The following is a 22424-nucleotide window of genomic DNA, read 5'->3' as shown; positions in this document are numbered from 1 at the left end:
TCAGGCCCACTGTATTACACTACACTGTTTCAGTGTCCTGTTTCAGTGTCAGAAAGTGGCTGGCAGATATGCCACAAACAGGACTGATGCAGATGCACTCAGTGGCAATATAAAACTCCCTTTTTTATGTGTGGGAGACAGCAGAAAAATCAGGCCCACTGTATTACACTACACAGTTTCAGTGGCAGAAAGTGGCTGACAGATATGCCACAAACAGGACTGACACAGATGCACTCAGTGGCAATATAAAACTCCCTTTTTTATGTGTGGGAGAATGCAGGAAAAAATCAGGCCCACTGTATTACACTACACAGTTTCAGTGGCAGAAAGTGGCTGACAGATATGCCACAAACAGGACTGACACAGATGCACTCAGTGGCAATATAAAACTCCCTTTTTTATGTGTGGGAGAATGCAGGAAAAAATCAGGCCCACTGTATTACACTACACAGTTTGATTGGCAGAAAGTGGCTGGCAGATATGCCACAAACAGGACTGACACAGATGTACTCAGTGGCAATATAAAACTCCCTTTTTTATGTGTGGGAGACAGCAGAAAAATCAGGCCCACTGTATTACACTACACAGTTTCAGTGTCAGAAAGTGGCTGGCAGATATACGCCACAAACAGGACTGATGCAGATGCACTCAGTGGCAATATAAAACTCCCTTTTTATGTGTGAGAGAATGCAGGAAAAAATCAGGCCCACTGTATTACACTACACAGTTTGATTGGCAGAAAGTGGCTGGCAGATATATAAAAAAATACAAGGGCTGTAGTAGAATTTCAATCTCCCTACAATGATCAAAGGACAAGTATGGCAGCAATAAAAAGGACTGCTGCACACAAGAGTGTGGACAAAGAAACAAGAGAACTGTGCAGAAAGAAGCAACAGGATTTTTGCTTTGAAAAAAGCAGTTGGTTTGCACAGCGGCGTACAAACAGCAATGCAGCTATCAGGGAGCCTTAGAATGCACCAAAAAAAAAATGTCCCTGCAAAGAAAAGGTGGTGTTGGACAGTGGAAATCGCTACAGCACAAGCGGTTTGGGGGTTAATCTTTCCTCCCTAACAATATCCCTGCTTCAGACGAAGCTACAGCAACCTCTCCCTATGCTCAGATCGGCAGCAGTAAGATGGCGGTCGGCGTACATGCCCCTTTATAGACCCTGTGACGCCGCAGAAAGCAAGCCAATCACTGCCATGCCCTTCTCTAAGATGGTGGGGACCGAGACCTATGTCATCACGCTGCCCACACTCTGCGTCCACCTTCATTGGCTGAGAAATGGCACTGAATGCGTCATATGAAACGCGACTTTGGCGCAAAGATCGCCGACCGCATGGCCGATCCCACACTGGGATTGGCTCGGGTTTCACGAAACCCGACTTTACCGAAAGTCGGCGATTTATGAAATTGACCGATCCGTTTCGCTCAACCCTACTTATGAGAGACCGAAATGTTATCACATCAATGAATGAGACAGAAGAAAGAGCTTGGAATGCATTTTGTAATGTGGTGCAGAATTTTCTAGGGAATAAGAAAGCCGACAACTATGAAGAGATTGTGGAAGAGCTACTAATGAGTCTGCGAAATCTTGGATGTAGAATGAGTATCAAGATTCACTATTTACACAGCCAATTGGACTTTTTTCCAGAAAACCTTGGGGATGTGAGCGAGGAACAAGGGGAGCATTTTCATCAGGACATTAAAACAATGGAAGAACGGTATCAAGGCCGGTGGGACTCACATATGATGGCTGACTATAGCTGGAGCTTGATGAGAGACAACCCAGAAGCTGTACATCGCAGATCAGCCAAGAAAAGAAAGTTCAAATAACTGCCATTTGTCATTCATCTGTGTGCCATATATATGTGTTTTTATATTTTGCAGTTTAATTTTGTAAGTATATTTGACTTGCTGTACATAGACTTTGTAATCTTTGTTATTCCTTGATTAAAAATATACAATGTAGTATCGAAAATCATGTGTTTTTATCATAAAACATTAGATGGGAGTAATTTTCATCAAAAATTTAAAATCTCGAAATCCTGATGTGACAGCCAAGAACGGAGTTCATATTTGTAATCAGCAGCCAAAATTGACTTAAAATATGTTTTAAAACATTTTGCCAGAAAAATTGCGTTGACCAGTGTAATGTTTCAAGGACGAAAGAAGAAGACGACTAGATATGTTGTGGTGACAAAGACAAAGAGTCCCATGACGATGTGAATGGTGTCACTGATCAGCATGTGGTCAAAAAGGATATAACGGGGCTCCTGGTGACTTTGGGAGGTGGTGAAATACACGCTCAACATGATGACCATGAAGCAGAAAAAAAATTATAAACGAGACTAGAAGCAGAATTACTAAGGTCAAGTCAAGTCAAGTACACAACGTCCGAGCTGAGCGTCTCAGGCATCACATCATAATATGTTCAATTCAGCATCACTGTGAAACCTGAAGTCTAGAGGAAAATCGGAGAAAAGTCCTTTCTATCATGACCTAAAAATATAAAAATGATCTTGAAAGTCAGGTTCTAGGCAAGTCCTACCCTGCTATAGAAGAAGACTCTACTGCTAATGTTGGGCTCAAGTTGATCATTTTTCTTTCAAGCTATGGGATTTAGACGTTAGGTAAGAAGGAAGAGGAAACACAGTTCCCAAATCTTCTGTCCTATTCTTCCAAACACTTATGAAAGTTGAGACTCTACTGAATGGAGGACAGTGGAGTCATGGACCACCAGTTGTAATTTCTTAATTCTTGCCGTACCCATTTTTTCCTTTCATGATGGTGAGGAAATGAGGGGGATTTTTAAGAACCTTAGGCTATGTCTCCACTTTCAGGATGGCCGGCGGGATCGCCGCAGCGGCGAAGCCGCTCGGCGCTAAGCCCCGCCCCCTTTCTGGGACGCGATCATGCCGGATGTGTTAACTCTTCACATCCGGGATGATCGCTCGCTCCCATAGGGCCCTGTGATATGCCTTGCGGGGACGCTGCGTCCCCGCAAGGTGTACGGACATGCTGCGATCTGAAAAGACGCGCAGCATGTCCGGAGTCGCAGGGCCGCCGCGTGCGGGTTTCCACGCATAGTGGAGACGGGATTTCATAAAATCCCCTCCACTATGCTGGAACATCTGGACGCGGCTTTTTTGACGCTGCAGCTCTGCGCAGCGTCAAAAAAGCAGCGTTTCCTGACCGTGGAAACATACCCTTAGAATGGCACGTACATGACTACATCAGTGTAATTTCTGCCAAACATAACATCTTCCCAGCCCTGATCTTTATCGATAATATTTAACACCGGAAATTGAGGTAACTGTGAGCAAAAACTTGATGTGCACTAACATATCTGTGTGGGTTTTGTTTTTTTTTGACTATAGCATTGTGTATGTGGGTTTTGTGTGTCAGGCACTATTTTACAGGAACCGTGTATGAGGATAGCCTCTGATTGAGTGCGCTCTCTCTCAGGCACTGTGTATGAGGATAGCCTCTGATTGGATGCGCTCTCTCTCATCACTGTCTATGAGGGTAGCCTCTGATTGGATACGCTAACTCTCAGGCAGTGTGTATGAGGATAGCCTCTGATTGGATACGCTAACTCTCAGGCACTGTGTATGAGGATAGCCTCTGATTGGATGCACTCTCTTCAGGCATTGTGTATGAGGATAGCCCCTGATTGGGTGCGCTTGCTCTCAGGCACTGTGTATGATGATATCCTCTGATTGGGTGCGCTCTCTCTCTCAGGCACTGTGTATGAGGATAGCTTCTGATTAGATACGTTCACTCTCAGGCACTGTGTATAGGGGTACCCTCTGATTGGATGTGGTCACTCACTCTCTCAGGCACTGTGAATGAGGATAGCTACTGATTAGATGCACTCACTCTCATAGATTATGATGAGGATAGCCTCTGATTGGGTGCGCTCACTCTCAGGCACTGTGTATGAGGATAGCCTCTGATTGGGTGTGCTTTCTCAGGCACTGTGAATAAGGATAGCCTCTGATTTGATACGCTCTCAGGCACTGTGAATGAGGATAGCCTCTGATTAGATGCGCTCAATCCTGCACTGTGTATTAGGATAGCCTCTGATTGGATGTGCTCTCTCTCAGGCACTGTTGTGAGGATAGCCTCTGATTGGGTGCACTCACTCTCAGGCACTGTGTATGAGGATAGCCTCTGATTGGATGCACTCTCTCTCAGGCACTGTGTATGAGGCTAGTCTCTGCTTGGATATGCTCTCTCTCAGGCACTGTGTATGAGGATAGCCTCTGTTTGGATATGCTCTCTCTCAGGCACTGCGAATAATAATAATAATACTTTTTATTTATATAGCACCAACATATTCCGCAGCACTTTACAATTAAGCAGAGACATGTACAAACAATAAATTCGGTACAAGTTAAGATAATTTAAACAGTGACATTAGGAGTGAGGTCCCTGCTCGCAAGCTTACAATCTACAAGGAAATGGGGGGACACAATAGGTGAAAAGTGCTTGTTATTTCTGGCAATTATAATAAATAGGGATTTTCATATAAAGCTGCATGATCCGGTCATCAGCCCGTGTGTTTAAGTGCAATAGTCAAGTATCAAGTGCAGTTATCGTGTGCATGGAGGGTGTGGAGACAGATGAATAGTAGGGTGCGGATTCAGAATATTTGGAAGGAGGGAACAAAGTTAGTTTACTGAGTAGTTGATGTGGTAGGCTTGTTTGAAGAGATGGGTTTTTAGAGCGTGCTTGAATAGGTCAGGGCTAGGCATCAGTCTGATCCTCTGGGGAAGTGCATTCCAGAGAGCTGGCGCAGCACGAGAGAAGTCTTGGAGACGGAGGTGCGAGGTTCGGATTACAGGGGATGTTAATCTTAGGTCATTTGTAGAACGGAGGGCACGTGTAGGGTGATAGACAGAGATGAGAGAGGAGATATAAGGCGGTGCAGAACTGTGGAGAGCTTTGTGGGTGAGAGAGATGAGTTTGCACTGGACCCTGTAGCGAATTGGTAGCCAGTGTAATGACTGGCACAAGATGGAGGCATCGGTGAAGCGGCTGGACAGAAATATGACTCTGGCTGCAGCATTCAAGATGGATTGGAGAGGAGAAAGTTTGGTAAGAGGGAGACCGATCAGAAGAGAGTTGCAGTAGTCCAGACGAGAATGAATAAGAGCGACAGTAAGAGTCTTAGCAGTTTCCAAGGTGAGAAAAGGTCGGATTCTGGAGATGTTTTTAAGATGCAGGTGACAAGAGCGAGTGAGTGATCGGATATAGGGAGTAAAGGAAAGTTCAGTGTCGAATATGACCCCAAGACAGCGGGCATGCTGCTGCGAATGAGGATAGTCTTTGATTATATGCACTCTCTCAGGCACTGTGTGTATGGGGACATAATTTGATTAGGTGTGCTCTTTCGTAGGCACTGTTCAAAGCAGTGTTCCCCAACTCCGGCTCTCGAGAGCCACCAACAGGTCATGTTTTCAGGATTTTCTTTATATTACACAGGTGATGTGATTCTTGGTCGTTCAGCTGATGCAAGTATCACCTGTGTAAAATAAAGAAAATCCTGAAAACATGACCTGTTGGTGGCTTTTGAGGACCGGAGTTGGGGAACACTGGTTTAAAGGGTTACTCTATTATAATTACTGCATATGGGAACACTCTTCCCATCACTGAGTATGAGGTACTCATCCCCGTCTCTATGTATATAAACACTTTCACAGTCATTGTGTATGGCACAGTTGTGACATGTTTCTATTATACTTTTTCTCTGATTATTCCACTCCTGATTTTGGCTTACAAAAGCTGATATAAAATACTGACCAAATACTGAATGTGTGAATGTGACCTAAGTGAGAGGTTTGTGTGAAGTCCAGGTTCAAGCTGCAGTGGGCTGGAGCCACGTGAAGTACATGTCATTCTAGCAGCATGAGGTCGCACGAAATTTCCTATTTTCCTATGGATCTTCCTGTAACGTCCTGGGTTTACAGCCTGACCTAGAAACAAAGAGAGAGGGGAGCGCACATGAATGGTATCAGCCGGGAAAAGAATGCAGAAAGGTCATAGACCTACTCACCGAAGACAGTTATGCTGGACAAGCATAACAATGTGGAATGGCTCAGAAGGATTCCTAGTCCTGTACGACAGATGAACGACAGCTCCCAGACCTCAACACGGAAGACGCAGGGCAATGATGGACGACTGAAGTCCGGAGATGTGCCGGTGTGCAGGAGACTCCGAGTACTGCGTCCCACATGATCAATGACCTTCCGGTCACGTGGTGGAAGGTCCTGGAGCAGTGAAGGGTGATTTGGCTTGTCAACTGCAGCTCCCACCGCGGTCCCTCAAGGAGGAAGCAGCAATACAAATAAAAAGAATATAGCGGTCTAGATGGAGCGCTGATGACAGAGGCCACCGGAGCACAGATTTAGCGGTTTAAAATCTTTTATCAGTGATTAAAGATTTTAAACCCATAAATCTGTGCTCCGGTGGCCTCTGTCATCAGCGCTCCATCTAGACAGCTATATTCTTATTTACAGCCTGACCTAGGCACTGAGGAGTGTGCCTTCATCCCTTCCATAAGGAGGGAGCCAGTCGGAGAACCACATGAGGGAAGCGTAGTGGATCTCTTGATGGCTGTGGGGCCGGATTGGTAATCTGAGGTTGCTGTGCCCGATACTGCATGATAAAGACTTTGTATCTGACCTGTCCAATAAAGTTGAATTTATAATGACCCAGGTGTCCTCTGATGTGTGCAGGTGATCCTGGACCTAAGGACATGGATGCAGTGGAGGCCTCCAGCTGGAAAGTGAGTGCACTGCACAACATCGATGGACTGGGACACTGTTTATTTGTGAGGTGCCAAGGTGTGAAGAAGCAGCAGCTCGCCCCAGGCACCTTACACTATGGTAGTATTAAGCGTAGGACAGTATGTTTTATGGTATTGGTATTTAGCTTCGGTACAGAATGTCATTTCTGAAGTTTATGGCAATGGTGGCAGGGCAGTTTTTACAGATCGTGCTGCCCTAGGATAAGCCAATTATCATCAGGCAATGATGATGATGCACGGCGTCCTGTGAGACCCTCATACAACAGTCAGACATGAAAGGGGGCTCTGCTGTCTCACCACGTGGATGGATAGCTGGTATCGGAGGAACCATGAACAGTGTTCGGGAAAACATCTAGTCTTCTGGCCATAAGTGAACATGAAGTGTTATTGAGGAGCAAGACAATAATCTGAAGAACACGTCTATACGGGAAAAAATGAGAACAAAAACTTGTTCCTTTACAGATGTTGTGGAAGGACCTGAATTGCAAAGAAAAAATCTCTTCATGTCTGATTCACAGCAGTTCAGTACCTCAGGTTCAGATGCTCTTGCTACCATGTGACAGAGCGTCCGGTAGTGCAGAGCTCAGATACCAGCGTGGTCCAGTATTAGAAGCCTGTTATGAACTGGTGGTTTAGGAGCAACATGGGACGTGCTCTGGAGGAGGTGGTACCTGTACTGACCGCAGTTCCTGAGCTTAACACAACACTAGAAGTAGCCGTGGGATGTTCCTGTCACTCCCTAGACACCTCGTCACAGCCGGAGGACTAACTACCCCTAGAGACAGAAACAGGAAAGCTATCTTGCCTCAGAGAAAATTCCCAAAGGATAAGCAGCCCCCCACAAATATTGACTGTGAGTGGAAAGGGAAATGACATACGCAGAATGAAACCAGGATGTAGCAAAGGAGGCCAGTCTAGCTAGATAGAACAGGACGGAATACTGTGCGGTCAGTATTAAAAACTAGAAAAATCCATAACAGAGTTTACAAAAATCTCCACACCTGACTAAAGGTGTGGAGGGTAAATCTGCTTCCCAGAGCTTCCAGCTTACTTGAATAAATCCATACTGACAAGCTGGACAAGAAAAAACATAGAAAGTGCAGAACGATTAAGTCCACAACAAGTGAACTGCAAAAGAACAAAGCAAGAACTTATCTTTGCTGAACAGGTCAGAATATCAGGGAAATCCAAGCAGAGATGTGAATCCAAGCAGGAACCATTGACAAGTGGCACAGGCTGAAGGATAGAACCAGGTTAAATAGCCGAGCCAGAAAAACAATCAGTGGAAGCAGCTGCTGACTGCTAAATCCAAGGAGCAGCAGTACCACTTAAAACCACCGGAGGGAGCCCAAGAGCAGAATTCACAAAAGTGCTACTTACAACCACCGGAGGGAGCCCAAGAGCGGAATTCACAGCAGTACCACCCCCTTAAGGAGGGAACACCGAACCCACACCAGAGCCCCCGGGTCGATCAGGACGAGCCAAGTGAAAAGCACGAACCAAATCGGCGGCATGGACATCGGAGGCAACAACCCAAGAATTATCCTCCTGGCCATAACCCTTCCACTTGACAAGATACTGAAGCCTCCGCCTCGAAAAACGAGAATCCAAAATTTTCTCAACCACATATTCCAACTCCCCCTCAACCAACACCGGGGCAGGTGGATCAACGGGTACCACATATCTCCGCACCAAAGATCTATGGAAAACATTGTGGATGGCAAAAGAGGCTGGAAGGGCTAAACGAAAAGACACCGGATTGATAATCTCAGAAATCTTATAAGGACCAATAAACCGAGGCTTGAACTTAGGGGAGGAAACCTTCATAGGAACATGACGAGAAGATAACCAGACTAAATCCCCCACCCGAAGCCGGGGACCAACACAGCGACGGCGGTTAGCAAAACGCTGAGCCTTTTCCTGAGACAACGTCAAATTGTCTACCACATGAGTCCAAATCTGCTGCAACCTGTCCATCACAGAATCCACAACAGGACAATCAGAAGGCTCAACCTGCCCTGAAGAAAAACGAGGATGGAAACCAAAATTACAAAAGAAAGGCGAAACCAAAGTAGCCGAACTGGCCCGATTATTGAGGGCAAACTCGGCCAACGGCAAGAAAGCCACCCAATCATCCTGATCAGCAGACACAAAGCATCTCAAATAGGTTTCCAAGGTTTGGTTAGTTCGCTTAGTTTGGCCATTTGTCTGAGGATGGAACGCCGAAGAAAAAGACAAATTAATGCCCATCTTAGCACAAAAGGCCCGCCAAAACCTGGAAACAAACTGGTAACCTCTGTCAGACACAATATTCTCTGGAATGCCATGCAAACGAACCACATGCTGAAAAAATAATGGAACCAAATCAGAGGAGGAAGGCAATTTAGGCAAAGGTACCAAATGGACCATTTTAGAAAACCGGTCACAAACCACCCAGATAACAGACATCCTCTGGGACACAGGTAGATCCGAAATAAAATCCATGGAAATATGCGTCCAAGGCCTCTCCGGGACAGGCAAAGGCAAAAGCAACCCACTAGCGCGGGAACAGCAAGGCTTAGCCCGGGCACAATTCCCACAGGACTGCACAAAAGAACGCACATCCCGCGACAAGGAAGGCCACCAAAAGGACCTAGCAACCAAATCTCTGGTACCAAAAATCCCAGGATGACCGGCCAACACAGAACAATGGACCTCAGAAATTACCTTACTTGTCCATCTATCAGGAACAAACAGCTTCCCCACAGGACAGCGGTCAGGTTTATCAACCTGAAATTCCTGAAGCGCCTGCCGCAAATCAGGGGAGATGGCAGACAGAATCACCCCTTCCCTAAGAATGCCAACCGGCTCAAGGACTCCAGGAGAATCAGGCAAAAAACTCCTAGAGAGGGCATCCGCTTTAACATTCTTAGATCCTGGAAGATATGAGACTACAAAATCAAAACGGGAGAAAAACAGGGACCACCGAGCCTGTCTAGGGTTCAGCCGCTTGGCCGACTCGAGGTAAATCAGATTATTATGATCGGTCAAGACCACAATGCGGTGCTTGGCTCCCTCAAGCCAATGTCGCCACTCCTCAAATGACCACTTCATAGCCAACAACTCCCGATTGCCGACATCATGATTGCGTTCCGCAGGCGAAAACTTTCGGGAAAAGAAGGCACATGGCTTCATCAAGGAACCATCAGAATTCCTCTGTGACAAAACGGCCCCTGCCCCAATCTCAGAAGCGTCAACCTCAACCTGAAAAGGAAGAGAAACATCCGGCTGACGCAAGACAGGGGCAGAAGTAAATCGGCGTTTAAGCTCCTGAAAGGCCTCAACAGCCTCAGAGGACCAATTAGTCACATCAGCGCCTTTCTTCGTCAAATCGGTCAGGGGTTTAACCACACTAGAGAAGTTGGCAATGAAACGGCGATAAAAATTAGCAAAGCCCAAAAATTTCTGAAGGCTCTTCACAGATGTGGGTTGAATCCAGTCATGAATGACTTGGACCTTAACAGGATCCATTTCTATAGACGAAGGAGAAAAAATAAACCCCAAAAAAGAGACCTTCTGAACTCCAAATAGGCACTTAGACCCCTTCACAAATCGTGATAATGCTCTAAGGATCTGGAATACCATCCTGACCTGCTTCACATGAGACTCCCAATCATTGGAAAAAATCAAAATATCATCCAAATACACAATCAAGAATTTGTCAAGATAAGATAATTGCGGAAAATATCATGCATAAAGGACTGAAATACAGAAGGAGCATTAGAAAGCCCGAAAGGCATCACCAGGTATTCAAAATGGCCTTCGGGCGTATTAAATGCCGTTTTCCATTCGTCACCCTGTTTAATACGAACAAGATTATATGCCCCTCTTAGGTCAATCTTGGTAAACCAACTAGCCCCCTTAATCCGAGCAAACAAATCAGAGAGCAAAGGTAAAGGGTATTGGAATTTGACCGTGATCTTATTAAGAAGGCGATAATCAATACAGGGTCTCAAGGAGCCATCCTTCTTGGCAACAAAAAAGAATCCCGCTCCCAATGGTGACGAAGACGGCCGAATATGCCCCTTCTCTAAAGACTCCTTTACATAGCTCCGCATGGCGGTATGTTCAGGCACAGACAGGTTGAAAAGTCGGCCCTTAGGGAACTTACAGCCAGGAATCAAGTCAATAGCACAATCACAGTCCCTATGTGGAGGAAGGGACCTGGACTTGGGTTCATCAAATACATCCTGGAAATCTGACAAAAATTCAGGAACATCAGAAGAGGGGGAAGAGGAAATTGACATTAAAGGAACGTCACTATGTACCCCTTGACAACCCCAACTAGTCACAGACATCGATTTCCAATCCAGCACTGGATTGTGTACTTGTAACCATGGAAAACCCAGTACAACAACATCATGTAAATTATGCAACACCAGAAAACGGCAATCTTCCTGATGTGCTGGAGCCATGCACATAGTCAGCTGAGTCCAATACTGAGGTTTATTCTTGGCCAACGGTGTAGCATCAATCCCCCTTAAGGGTATGGGACTCTGCAAAGGCTGCAAAGAAAAACCACAGCGCCTAGCGAATTCTACCGTATTTTCCGGCGTATAAGACGACTTTTTAACCCCTGAAAATCTTCTTAAAAGTCGGGGGTCGTCTTATACGCCGGGTATCGCCTTGCCGGGTGTATATGGTGGGTGGGGGGGGAGTGGGCCTGATGACGACGAGGGGGCGTCTCACAGGAAAGTGAGTATCCCCCATTACCTCATTGTATCTGTTGTGAATTTGGATTCTGGGCTCCCCCGGTGGCTACTGGTGGAATTGAACTTGTGTCATCATCTTCCCTGTTCACCTGTTCTCATCAGATCTGGGTGTCGCTATATAACCTGGCTTCTCTGTTAGTTGCTTGCCGGTCATCAATGTTATCAGAAGCCTCTCTGTGCTTGTTCCTGCTCCCAGACATCAACTAGATAAGTTGGACTTTCGTCCATGTTTGTTTTTGCTTTTTGGTTCCAGTTCACAGCTGCAGTTTCGTTACTGTGTCTGGAAAGCTCTTGTGATCAGGAATTGCCACTCTGGTATTATGAGTTAATGCCAGAGTTCTAAAGTAATTTCTGGATGGTGTTTTGTTAGGGTTTTCTGCTGACCATGAAAGTGTTCTTTCTGTCTTCTGCTATCTAGAAAGCGGACCTCAAATTTGCTAAAACTATTTTCCTGCTGCGTTTGTTATTTCATCTAAAATCACCGCCAATATATGTGGGGGGCCTCTGTCTCCTTTCCGGGCATTTCTCTAGAGGTGAGCCAGGTCTTATATTTCCCTCTGCTAGCATTATTTAGTTCTCCGGCCGGCGCTGGGCATATAGGGATAAAAAGTAGGACATGCTACCTGGCTACTTCTAGTTGTGCGGTAGGTTTAGTTCATGGTCAGTACAGTTCCCATCTTCCAAGAGCTTGTTCCTATATAGGCTTATGCTATGTTCTCTGGCCATGGAGATCATGACAGTTTGACCGGCCCACTAAAGGGTTAAAATCCTTGGCTGAGAAAGGAGAGAAATAAGAAGTCTGCTGAGATTTTTTTTTTTTTTTTTTCCTCTAGTTTGAGTGTGCTCTTAATTGGATCACTTGCCAGTCTGTCTATGCTGCAGTCTTTCTTTTTTTTTCTCTCTCCTTCTAATCTTTGAATGGCTCTGTGTTCACCTGTTTATAATGGATCTTCAGAGTGTAACTGCAGGTTTGAATAATCTCACCACGAAAGTACAAAATTTGCAAGATTTTATTGTTCATGCTCCGGTATCTGAGCCGAGAATTCCTTTGCCGGAATTTTTCTCGGGGAATAGATCTGGTTTTCAGAATTTTAGAAATAATTGCAAGTTATTTTTGTCCCTGAAATCTCGTTCTGCCGGAGACCCTGCACAGCAGGTTGGGATTGTGATTTCCTTGCTCCGGGGCGACCCTCAAGACTGGGCTTTTTCATTGGCACCAGGGGATCCTGCGTTGCGCAATGTGGATGCGTTTTTTCTGGCCTTGGGGTTGCTTTATGAGGAACCTCATTTGGAACTTCAGGCAGAAAAAACTTTGATGTCCCTATCTCAGGGGCAAGATGAAGCTGAAATTTACTGCCAAAGATTCCGTAAATGGTCTGTGCTTACTCAGTGGAATGAGTGTGCCCTGGCGGCTACTTTCAGAGAGGGTCTCTCTGATGCCATTAAGGATGTTATGGTGGGGTTCCCTGTGCCTGCGGGTCTGAATGAGTCCATGACAATGGCTATTCAGATCGATAGGCGTCTGCGGGAGCGCAAACCAGTGCACCATCTGGCGGTGTCCACTGAGAAGACGCCAGAAAGTATGCAGTGTGATAGAATTCTGTCCAGAAGCGAGCGGCAGAATTTTAGACGGAAAAATGGGTTGTGTTTCTATTGTGGGGATTCTACTCATGTTATATCAGCATGCTCTAAGCGTACTAAAAAGCTTGATAAATCTGTTTCCATTGGCACTTTACAGTCTAAATTTATTTTGTCTGTGACCCTGATTTGCTCTTTGTCATCTATTACCACGGACGCCTATATCGACTCTGGCGCCGCTTTGAGTCTTATGGATTGGTCCTTTGCCAATCGTTGTGGGTATGATTTAGAGCCTTTGGAGACTCTTATTCCTCTGAAGGGGATTGACTCCACCCCATTGGCTAATAATAAACCACAATACTGGACACAAGTAACTATGCGTATTAATCCGGATCACCAGGAGATTATTCGTTTTCTGGTGCTGTATAATCTACATGATGATTTGGTGCTAGGATTGCCATGGCTGCAGTCTCACAACCCAGTCCTTGACTGGAGAGCTATGTCTGTGTTGAGCTGGGGATGTAAGGGGACTCATGGGGACGTACCTTTGGTTTCCATTTCATCATCTATTCCCTCTGAAATCCCTGAGTTCCTGTCTGATTATCGTGACGTCTTTGAAGAACCCAAGCTGGGTTCACTACCTCCTCACCGCGAGTGCGATTGTGCTATAGATTTAATCCCAGGTAGTAAATACCCAAAGGGTCGTTTATTTAATCTGTCTGTGCCTGAACATGCTGCTATGCGAGAATATATAAAGGAGTCCTTGGAAAAGGGACATATTCGTCCATCGTCATCTCCCTTAGGAGCCGGTTTTTTCTTTGTGTCAAAAAAAGACGGCTCTTTGAGACCATGTATTGATTATCGGCTTTTGAATAAAATCACGGTTAAATATCAATACCCATTGCCGTTGCTGACTGATTTGTTTGCTCGCATAAAGGGGGCCAAGTGGTTCTCTAAGATTGATCTCCGTGGGGCGTATAATTTGGTGCGGATCAGGCAGGGGGATGAGTGGAAAACCGCATTTAATACGCCCGAGGGCCACTTTGAGTATTTGGTGATGCCTTTTGGTCTTTCTAATGCCCCTTCAGTCTTCCAGTCCTTTATGCATGATATTTTCCGCGATTTTTTGGATAAATTTATGATAGTGTATCTGGATGATATTCTGATTTTTTCGGATGACTGGGACTCTCATGTCCAGCAAGTCAGGAGGGTTTTTCAGGTTTTGCGGTCTAATTCTTTGTGTGTGAAGGGTTCTAAGTGCGTTTTTGGGGTTCAGAGAATTTCCTTTTTGGGATATATTTTTTCTCCCTCTTCCATTGAGATGGATCCTGTCAAGGTTCAAGCTATTTGTGATTGGACGCAGCCCTCTTCTCTTAAAAGTCTTCAGAAATTTTTGGGCTTTGCCAACTTTTATCGTCGATTTATTGCTGGTTTTTCGGATGTCGTTAAGCCATTGACCGATTTGACTAGACAGGGTGCTGATGTTGCTAATTGGTCCCCTGATGCTGTGGAGGCCTTTCGGGAGCTTAAGCGCCGTTTTTCTTCTGCCCCTGTGTTGCGTCAGCCTGATGTGGCTCTTCCTTTTCAGGTTGAGGTCGACGCTTCTGAGATCGGAGCTGGGGCAGTGTTGTCGCAGAAAAGTTCTGACTGCTCCGTGATGAGGCCTTGTGCCTTCTTTTCCCGTAAATTTTCGCCCGCTGAGCGGAATTATGATGTTGGGAATCGAGAGCTTTTGGCCATGAAGTGGGCGTTTGAGGAGTGGCGCCATTGGCTTGAGGGGGCCAGACATCAGGTGGTGGTATTGACTGACCACAAAAATTTGATTTATCTTGAGACCGCCAGGCGCCTGAATCCTAGACAGGCGCGCTGGTCATTATTTTTTTCTCGGTTTAATTTTGTGGTGTCATACCTACCGGGTTCTAAGAATGTTAAGGCGGATGCCCTTTCTAGGAGTTTTGAGCCTGACTCACCTGGCAACTCTGAGCCCACAGGTATCCTTAGGGATGGAGTTATATTGTCAGCCGTTTCTCCAGACCTGCGGCGGGCCTTGCAGGAGTTTCAGGCGGATAGACCGGATCGTTGTCCGCCTGATAGACTGTTTGTTCCTGATGATTGGACCAGTAGAGTCATCTCTGAGGTGCATTCTTCTGCATTGGCAGGTCATCCTGAAATTTTTGGTACCAGGGATTTGGTGGCAAGATCCTTCTGGTGGCCTTCCCTGTCACGAGATGTGCGAGGCTTTGTGCAGTCTTGTGACGTTTGTGCTCGGGCCAAGCCTTGTTGTTCTCGGGCTAGTGGATTATTGTTGCCCTTGCCTATTCCTAAGAGGCCTTGGACGCACATCTCGATGGATTTTATTTCAGATCTGCCTGTTTCTCAGAAGATGTCTGTCATCTGGGTGGTGTGTGACCGTTTTTCTAAGATGGTCCATTTGGTTCCCCTGCCCAAGTTGCCTTCTTCTTCCGAGTTGGTTCCCCTGTTTTTTCAAAATGTTGTTCGTTTGCATGGTATTCCTGAGAATATCGTTTCTGACAGAGGAACCCAATTTGTGTCTAGATTTTGGCGGGCATTCTGTGCTAAGATGGGCATAGATTTATCTTTTTCGTCTGCTTTTCACCCTCAGACTAATGGCCAGACCGAGCGGACTAATCAGACCCTGGAGACATATCTGAGGTGTTTTGTGTCTGCTGACCAGGATGATTGGGTTGCTTTTTTGCCATTGGCGGAGTTCGCCCTCAATAATCGGGCCAGCTCTGCCACCTTGGTGTCCCCGTTTTTCTGTAATTCGGGGTTCCATCCTCGATTTTCCTCCGGTCAGGTGGAATCCTCGGATTGTCCTGGAGTGGATGCGGTGGTGGAGAGATTGCATCATATCTGGGGGCAGGTGATGGACAATTTGAAGTTGTCCCAGGAGAAGACTCAGCTTTTTGCCAACCGTCACCGTCGTGTTGGTCCTCGGCTTTGTGTTGGAGATTTGGTGTGGTTGTCTTCTCGTTTTGTCCCTATGAGGGTCTCTTCTCCTAAGTTTAAGCCTCGGTTCATCGGTCCGTATAAAATATTGGAGATTCTTAACCCTGTTTCCTTCCGTTTAGACCTCCCTGCATCCTTTTCTATTCATAACGTTTTTCATCGGTCGTTATTGCGCAGGTATGAGGTACCGGTTGTGCCTTCCGTTGAGCCTCCTGCTCCGGTGTTGGTTGAGGGTGAGTTGGAGTACGTTGTGGAGAAAATCCTAGACTCCCGTGTTTCCAGACGGAGACTCCAGTATCTGGTCAAGTGGAAGGGATACGGCCAGGAGGATAATTCTTGGGTCACTGCATCTGATGTTCATGCCTCCGATCTGGTTCGTGCCTTTCATAGGGCCCATCCTGATCGCCCTGGTGGTTCTGGTGAGGGTTCGGTGCCCCCTCCTTGAGGGGGGGGGTACTGTTGTGAATTTGGATTCTGGGCTCCCCCGGTGGCTACTGGTGGAATTGAACTTGTGTCATCATCTTCCCTGTTCACCTGTTCTCATCAGATCTGGGTGTCGCTATATAACCTGGCTTCTCTGTTAGTTGCTTGCCGGTCATCAATGTTATCAGAAGCCTCTCTGTGCTTGTTCCTGCTCCCAGACATCAACTAGATAAGTTGGACTTTCGTCCATGTTTGTTTTTGCTTTTTGGTTCCAGTTCACAGCTGCAGTTTCGTTACTGTGTCTGGAAAGCTCTTGTGATCAGGAATTGCCACTCTGGTATTATGAGTTAATGCCAGAGTCCTAAAGTAATTTCTGGATGGTGTTTTGTTAGGGTTTTCTGCTGACCATGAAAGTGTTCTTTCTGTCTTCTGCTATCTAGAAAGCGGACCTCAAATTTGCTAAAACTATTTTCCTGCTGCGTTTGTTATTTCATCTAAAATCACCGCCAATATATGTGGGGGGCCTCTGTCTCCTTTCCGGGCATTTCTCTAGAGGTGAGCCAGGTCTTATATTTCCCTCTGCTAGCATTATTTAGTTCTCCGGCCGGCGCTGGGCATATAGGGATAAAAAGTAGGACATGCTACCTGGCTACTTCTAGTTGTGCGGTAGGTTTAGTTCATGGTCAGTACAGTTCCCATCTTCCAAGAGCTTGTTCCTATATAGGCTTATGCTATGTTCTCTGGCCATGGAGATCATGACATGTATCACTGCAGCGTGGGGTCTCTGCTGGGAGCGGCGGTGGCTGTGCTGTGGGCCGGCGGCTCCTCTTCTTCAGTGTGGGGCCTCTGTGCTGCTGGGCAGCGGCGGCGGCTTATCTTCAGGCAGTCGGGGCTCCTCCGGTATCTCCTTAAAGCCCGGAGGCCCTGCCGGCAACTCCATCGGTGCAATGCAGTGGCCTCCGGGAACATGGCCGCTGCTTAGATTCAGAGATCTGCATCTGAGCATGCGCCGCCCCCAGCGGCCATTTTCCCGGAGGCCACTGCATAGCAGCAATGGAGCTGTCTCCGGGAAAATGGCCGCTGCTCAGATTCAGATCTCGTCTCCCGAGATCTCGGGACGAGATCTGAATCTGAGCAGCGGCCATGTTCCCAGAGGCCACTGCATTGCACCGATGGAGTTGCCGGCAGGGCCTCCGGGCTTTAAGGAGATACCGGAGGAGCGCCGACTGCCTGAAGATAAGCCGCCGCCCAGCAGCACAGAGGCCCCACACTGAAGAAGAGGAGCCGCCGGCCCACAACAGCACAGAGGCCCCGCACTGAAGAAGAGGAGCCGCCGCCCCACAGCACCCACGCGCCACAATGAGGAGCAGCAGTCGCCGCTCCCAGCAGAGACCCCACGCTGCAGCGATACAATGAGGTAATGGGGGATACTCACTTTCCTGTGAGACGCCCCCTCGTCGTCATCAGGCCCACTCCCCCCCCCCCCCAAAAGGCACAAAAGTCACCGGCCCTATAAGACGACACGGTTTATAAGAAGACCCCCGACTTTTAAGAAGATTTTACATTTTAACTGGAAAAGTTGGGGGGTCGTCTTATACGCCCAGTCGTCTTATACGCCGGAAAATACGGTAAGTCCATTAAGTTCAGGGCAGCGCCTGAATCCACAAATGCCATGACAGAAAAAGATGACAATGAGCAAATCAGGGTCACAGACAGGAGAAACTTAGGCTGTACAGTACTAATGGTAACAGATCTAGCGACCCTCTTAATACGCTTAGTGCAATCAGAGATAGCATGAGCAGAATCCCCACAGTAAAAACACAGCCCATTCTGACGTCTGTATCCCCTCTGTTCCGCTCTAGTCAGAATCCTATTGCATAGGCTCAGGACTCTGTTCAGAGGATGCTGCCATATGGTGCACCACTTTGCGCTCACGCAGGCACCGATCGATCTGAATGGCTAGAGAGATAGATTCGCTCAGACCAACAGGCGTGGGGAACCCCACCATAACATCTTTAAGGGCTTCAGAAAGACCCTTTCTGAAAATTGCTGCCAGAGCGTCCTCATTCCATTTAGTGAGCACAGACCATTTTCTAAATTTCTGGCAGTATAATTCTGCCGCTTCCTGACCCTGACACAGGGCCAACAGTGTTTTCTCAGCATGCTCTACAGAGTTAGGTTCGTCATACAATAATCCAAGCGATTGAAAAAATGCATCTACATTAAGCAATGCCGGATCCCCTGACTCAAGGGAGAATGCCCAGTCCTGAGGGTCACCACACAGCAGAGAAATAACTATTTTAACTTGCTGAGTGGGGTCACCAGAGGAACGGGGTTTCAGAGCAAAAAACAATTTGCGGTTATTTTTAAAGTTCAAAAACTTAGATCTATCCCCGTAAAACAAATCTGGAGTAGGAATTCTAGGCTCTAAGGCCGGAGTCTGAACAACATAATCTTGAATACTCTGTACTCTTGCAGCAAGCTGATCCACACGAGAAAACAACCCCTGAACATCCATGCCCGCATCCAAATCCTGAATCACCCAGAGATTAAGATGAAGGAAAAAGACAAAACAGACTAAAGAAAAAAAAATGTCTCAGAACTCTTTTTCTTTTCCTTCTTTTGAGATGCATTCAGCTCATTTTTGGCCAGTTGTACTGTTATAGTCTGGTGATTAAGGAGCGACATGCGACTAGCTCTGAGCAGGTGGTAACTATACTGACCGCAGTTCCTGATCTTAACAGACACTAGCAGTAGCCGTGGGATGTTCCTGTCACTCCCTGGACACCTCGTCACAGCCGGAGATCTAGCTACCCCTAAAGGTAGAAGCAGGAAAGCTATTTTGCCTCAGAGAAAATCCCCAAAGGATAGGACAGCCCCCCACAAATAATGACTGTGAGAGGAGAAGGAAATGACATACATAGTATGAAACAAGATTTAGCAATGGAGGCCACTACTAGCTAGAAAGAATTAGTACAGGACAGAACACTGTGCGGTCAGTAATAAAAACTAGAAAAAGTCCACCGCAGAGAAATGCAAAAATCTCCACACCTGAATAAAGGTGTGGAGGGCAAACTCTGCCGCCCAGAGCTTCCAGCTTAGCTGACTAGATACATACTGATAAGCTGGACAAATGAGCAAAACATAGAAAGTGCTAAACAACAAAGTCCACAACAAGTGAACTGCAAAAAGACAAGCAAGGACTTAGCTTTGCTGAAATGGTCAGAGTGACAGGGGAATCCTCAGAGAGCCATGACTCCAAGCTCAACAATTGACAACTGGCATTGAATTAGGGAAAAGGCCAGACTAATATAGCCGAGCCAGAAAGACGATCAGTGAGAACAGCTGCTGATGCTAAATCCAAGAAGCAGCCATACCACTCAAAACCACAGGAGGGAGCCCAAGAGCAGAACTCACAAAAATGCTACTTATAACCACCGGAGGGAGCCCAAGAGCGGAATTCACAACAGGTTCCGTAACACGTAACAGGCGAGTTCATCCTTTACTGAAGCTCTGGCAAGTCCAGGTCCAAGGCAATATCCGATCCATATTCAGAGTCTTGTTTTGAGCAAATCCTTGGGGAGATCATGAAATGAAAACTTCCGTTTCCCAGAATACTTGCGGCCCCTGCTAGCCGACGGCTCCCATGTAGGAGGGACCATGTATATCAGTCCTGCGATCACTCCGAGCCACAGAGGGATCAAGGAGGGATTCAATCTGTTGGTCAGAGAAGCAATGGGTTGCGGCAGTGACAAAGTCCACTGAGGGAACTAGGTACTCTGGGATAAAATGGGATCAGCTACGGAGGGCTCCTGAGCTCATTTAGGGTGACCAGCTTCGGATTGGTCATGCGCCTTTAAGACCAGGGAATACTGGTCGTGTGCCTCTAAGACCAGGGAACACTGGTCATGTGCCTTTAAGACCAGGGAACACTGGTCTTGTGCCTCTAAGACCAGGGAATACTGGACATGCGCTTTTAGGACCAGGTAATACTGGTCATGTGCCTTTAAGACCAGGGAACACTGGTCTTGTGCCTTTAAGACCAGGGAACACTGGTCATACCATGTTGCAGAGTCATTGTGCCCCTTTAATGCAAAGTCGTCGCCCCTGTGTGAGCCGGCCGGGTGGACCAAGATGGCCACCGGGAGTTGCAGAGGTGATAAAATCTCGCAGAGAGCGAGAAGCACCGATTCGGGGGCAGAGCCACAGGCACGAGGGCGGAGCCTCGAGACTTTCATGAATAGGGCCCAAGCCGAGGCCTAAATTTCTGCAGCCGGCGGGAGCGAAACCAGCGGTTGAAGTGACGGACGTTGTAGTGGCCGAGAAAACTGAGCGCTTCCGTGTCAGGCGAGAAATGCCAGAAAAGCGGGCAGAGCCACCTTAGGGCACCATAGTGCGCTTCCGGGGTGCGGCCTACACAACGGCCGAAGCCGGGGGGTTAAATTTTTGCAGCCGGCTGGAACGTTGCCTCAGGGAGGTGGGCCACAGGGAAACCTGAGACTGCCTGTGAGCATGTGAATATCCCGCTGCAGAGGCCCACCGCTGACAGGATCCACAGGATCCCGGCATGGAGCCGCCGCAGATGACTGCAGGTCGGGTATTGCAGCGTGGACGGTGCAGGGATAGAGGGGTAAACTTTAATCCATCATCCCTTTGTTAGGGAGGTGGAGAGGAACCGTCCGCCTCCTTGTACCATCCGCTTTAACAGTGGTGGCTGCTTGGACGCCATAGAGGGGGGCCTCTGTACATCCACAGAGTTCAGTCCCCGGGTGGACAGCGCCAGTTGTCTGGCATTAGGCCTGGCTCCAGGAGAGGATACATGGAGGCGACACTCCATGTGGTCGACTGCTGCTGGTGTCGGAAGATCGGGACTGTGAAGGAACCGTCGCCCCTGAAGTGAGCTCAGGCATGGCTCTCCACGTCACAGGAGAGGGTACGGGTAGGTATACTCGCCGTGCTCACCTGATGATTTGGGGGAGATCGGAACCTTGAAAGGATCCGTCGCCCCCTTCACTCTGTTACTTAAAGGGCCACTGTCGCCCCCCTCCAGCCGTTATAAACTAAAAGAGCCACCTTGTGCAGCAGTAATGCTGCAGTCTAACAAGGTGGCTCTTTTAGTTTATGATTCAGTTATTCCCTCAATAAAGCGTTTTAAAGTTTGTACAAAATAACCTGTCCTCAGACCTGGAGGCGGTCCGAAGCTTCCTCGGTGAATCTCCCAACGGCCGTCACTCATCTCTTCTGGGGATGTGGTCGCCGCCCCGAGCGCTGTTTCTTCTTAAATCCGGCGCCTGTGCTGTGCGTGCCTGGGGCAGGCGCAGTCTTCATTGTCCTTCATCGCTCAGATGCAGGGTGCCTGACTGCGCCTGTGCGGGCAGTGCGGCCACCCTGTTGCTGAATCCCCGCCCCGCACTGTGTTATTCATTATGCACAGTGCGGGGCTGGGGTTCCTGGGCATGCGCACTGCGCTGTTCAGACGCTCCCCCGCCTTCCAGCGGTGCCGTAATATACAGGTTTCCTTGCCAGCGTTTGGAATGAAGCAGCCGCAAATAACGCTGGAAGGCGGGGGAGCTGGGGGAGCGTCTGAGCTGGGGGAGCGTCTGAACAGCGCAGTGCGCATGCCCAGGATCCCCAGCCCCGCACTGTGCATTATGAATAACACTGTGCGGGGCAGGGATTCAGCAACAGGGTGGCCGCACTGCCCGCACAGGCGCAGTCAGGCACCCTGCATCTGACCTATGACGGACAATGAAGACTGCGCCTGCCCCAGGCAGGCACGCACAGCGCAGGCGCCGGATTTAAGAAGAAACAGCGCGCAGGGGGCGGCGACCACATCCCCAGAAGAGATGAGTGACGGCCGTTGGGAGATTCACCGAGGAAGCTTCGGA

The sequence above is a fragment of the Ranitomeya variabilis genome, chromosome 7, assembly GCF_051348905.1.
Source record: "Ranitomeya variabilis isolate aRanVar5 chromosome 7, aRanVar5.hap1, whole genome shotgun sequence".
Taxonomy (NCBI): Eukaryota; Metazoa; Chordata; class Amphibia; order Anura; family Dendrobatidae; genus Ranitomeya; species Ranitomeya variabilis.
This window is presented reverse-complemented; position numbering follows the sequence as displayed.